The 3,749-nt window shown below is 35.6% G+C and overlaps 1 protein-coding gene across 1 annotated transcript in view; it reads left to right on the top strand.

Annotated features, from left to right (window-relative positions):
* ST6GALNAC3 (ST6 N-acetylgalactosaminide alpha-2,6-sialyltransferase 3) overlaps positions 1-3,749 on the top strand; it is a 701,711-nt gene that overhangs the window by 676,592 nt on the left and 21,370 nt on the right. The window lies entirely within an intron of this gene.

Raw genomic sequence — 3,749 nt, 5'->3', positions numbered from 1 at the left:
TGTGTTAAAAGAAAAACAACAAAAACATTAATACTATACATTGCAGTGAACAATATCAATAAAGCAGGATGTGTTAGAACACATGAAATAATGTATTTGCTAGAAGCTGCTGAAGAAGCAACCAAACTCACGTGCCTTGAAAATGCAAGTACTTCTTACCTGACACCTGCTGAAAAAAAATTTCTCCCATCATTCTACTCAAAAGAAGAATTTGAAATTATTGTGCATGCAGAGAAAGCTGAGATGCAGATGGAAATTTTCACGACTTTTAAAACAAAATCTTGAAACATAACCACATTGTTGCATTGCTTCATTTCTAAATTTGAGGTTTAAAAACATTTTTTTCCTTAATTTTATGGGTGTAGGAAAAAAAATTGAAGGCAAAAATATTAGAAATAAAAATGTGTAAGGATATTATTAATAGCTTAAATATACTTCAGAAAATAGATATGATCTTCTTCAAGAAATACCCAAAGCTTTGGTTCACTTCAGTAAAATTGCATCATCACAATAGACCAAATTTTCAAGTTCCTGAGTTGAAGTGGAGTTGTGCCTTTTACCTAACTAGTTTAGTGAAGCTAGCGTGTTACCACTAGAAAGAAAGGAATGCATAATAAGCACTGGTGCCAACATCTTCCTCATAGAACCCTATCTTGGCAGAGTGGGTGATGATACCTTGTTTCTCCCCTGACTCTAATTCAAAGTAAGTACCTATTGTAAAAATGCATTATGGTGATCATAGTTTCACCAACAGAACTGATAGTGATCAACAGCACTGAGAAATAGTGTGTCATTTCAAATGTTTAAAACTTGGTTACTAAAAATTTCAACATTTAGATTATAATTACATTTTAATAAAATTTCAGATTTGATTCTTATGCAACAGAATTGATCCTATTAATATGGCGTTAACATTTGGCCTCAACTTTGGTTGAATATTGTTTTCCAAACCCTGCTGAAATGTACATTTGGTGTACTTCCAGAATATAACTTAGAGAGACACCAGAATATGTGCATCCAGAAACGTGTTCAAAACTGTTTACAGCAGCACTGTTCATAATTTTAAAATTGGAAACACAAATGCCTATCAACATTAAATTGAATAAATAAATTGCAGTACATCTATAGAATCAGATACTACTTAGAGGTGAAAATAAACAAACTAGAGATAGCACATTAACAGGGATAAATCTTACAAACATAATTTTAGGGAAAGAATCAAATCCCTGAATAATATGTGCAGTATAACTTCATCCATGTAAATTCAAAACCAGACATAATTAAATGTTATAAGGAAGAGGAGGCGGAAGACACATGTATAGGTATTAAACTATTTCTTAAAAAAGCAAGGAAAGAATAATACACAGTTCTGGATCCTGTGTGTCTCTGGGAAGGAGGTAGTGGAACGGGATAGTTGAGGAGAACTTAGGAAGCTATAAGTTAGTGGTAATGTTCTAGTGCTTGGGTTAGGTAATGAATTCATGTGCATCATATTATTATGAAATGGAATGAAAATAGCTACCTCTGCATACACCGATCATAACAGTGTGTCATGAACCAACAACTATGACTAACACAATTCTGTGCACCTGGAACCCATGAGAAAAAGCAGGGAACAATTATCTCTCCCAAATCAGGGTAGTATTTCCTGACCTTGGCTACCACTGGTTAGTGAGAGAAGGGGCCATGACTGGAGGTCTCTAAGGTACTGGCAACATTCCAGTTTCCAATCTAGATGGTGGTTATACAAGGATTCAGTTCATGATTATTTAGTAGACTGCACTTATAGGTTTCATATATTTTTCTGTATGTATAAAATAGTACATGATTTCTAAACGTTAAAAGTAAACACATACACGCAAACACAAGGACACATTCATATTACATATTCACTTGGATATATTAAACACATGGAGGGAAGTTTTGGTGGGAGTGGACAGTGGCAGTAGTCACTGGGGATGGGGAATCAGGAGTCGGCAAATCTGTTTCTGATAAGCTAGTGCTTTGGTCAGTTTTGCTTACACTCCATCTCCATAACTGGTGATAGTGGAAAGAAAACCATACACATAATGCCAAGGCTTAGAACAGCTCCACTGGACTCACTTCACCTGCATGGCCATTTTGATTATGAAAGGTAAATTATACTGTGCATATTTATAGTGATTTTCCTCTGCTGAACTAAAGCAACAAAATTTCCATAAGCGTCATATAGCATTGCCTTATATATCCTCTTTGCCAATTTTATTCCATTATTTAATATTTTTATCAGTTCTATTTCCACTGTACTTTATTAAAATATATCATTTATTAAACCCAATTTTGAAAAAAGAAAATAAATCATCCATAAGTCCATCAAACTAACATAACTATATTGTTGTGCACACTTTCTTTCCACTCACATACATATTTTTAAACAGATGCCATCATAATGTACATTGTGTTTTAAGTCAGCTTTTTTGCTCTTAACGTCATAGTGTGAACATTTTTCCTTGTTATTCATGGTCTTCATAATTATAACTTTAATGGCTGAATAATATTCCATAGACTTAATATTGCATAATTTACTAAAGTATTTCACAACTGTTTTATACATATATTGTTTCTCAGAGGCATTTTTCTAGTCGTTTTTATAAAGCTGCTACAATGAATATTTTCTGGCACGTAGATGTCTTGCTTGGGTTGAATTATTTCCTTAGGACCCATTCCCCAGGGTGAGATTCCTGGGCTAAGAGCTGTGACTTTCTCTACAGTTCTCGCTTTATGTTGCCATATTGCTTTCAAGAGAATCATACTAGTTTACAGTTGTCACCAGTAATGTACGAAAGTGCCAATTTGAATGTAAGCAGCTGGCATTTGTGGGATTAATCATTTCTGCTCTCATAAGTTCTTTCCCCAAGATAGAAACGCTTGACTCTTTGCTTTTCTTTCTTTTTGAAAAATTAAAACTTCCCTGAATCAGGCCTGTCCAAAGTTTCTTCACCAACTAGCTTGACTGCACACCAAAGTTGTGCACAACTTAATGGAGAGCCATGCAGGCTCTCCCTCTCTACCACATGCTGTTTCTTCTGTAACAGGAGCTCATCCTTGCTGAGACCAGGCATTTGTTATAAGGAATCCATATTGCCCAAGATTCCTATCTCACCCAACTATATCTCAGTAGTCTCTTGAATATATTTTTAAGATCTTCATTCCCAAATCCAATGTAGATCTTTCTACATTGGAGAGCATGCTTGTATATCTGCCTAAACCTTGGACCTTGACATTTTCTCTGCACTGCCTTCAGAACATCCTGTTTCCGCTTTGTCCTTTAAAAATTTTTTTGAAAGCATTTCTTTTCAGAAGAGCTCTTCTTTTCTACCAGTCTTTCAACATGGGCAGGGCCTATTTGAAATTAACATTCTGTCATTGTCACTTTCTGCCATCTGCATTTCAAACACAAGAAGGTTAGAGGCTAGAACAGTGGTGCATTAAGTAAGCCCAGCCCTAGGCTCCTTTGTTCCAGTAGGCGCCCCATCCATAGCATTCTGGTGACCTTGACAAGCTATTCTGGGACTCACTCCATCAGCAAGTCCACATACCTGCTGGGGAGAGCGTAGAGAAGACACAAAAATTAACACCAGAAATTTGGAAGCAATTTTACCCTGTTTTCTAAGGTTAACTCCTAAGTGTGTATTCTCTCATATCCTTTTATTTTATTCTTCCAACCTCTTTTTGCATATTCTCCCCTTCCAGAGTGTATAGTTGGACTC

This window comes from Kogia breviceps, chromosome 1, assembly GCF_026419965.1.
Source record: "Kogia breviceps isolate mKogBre1 chromosome 1, mKogBre1 haplotype 1, whole genome shotgun sequence".
Lineage (NCBI taxonomy): Eukaryota > Metazoa > Chordata > Mammalia > Artiodactyla > Physeteridae > Kogia > Kogia breviceps.
Note: the sequence above shows the minus strand (reverse complement) of the source record. Positions and strands in the feature narration are given on the sequence as shown.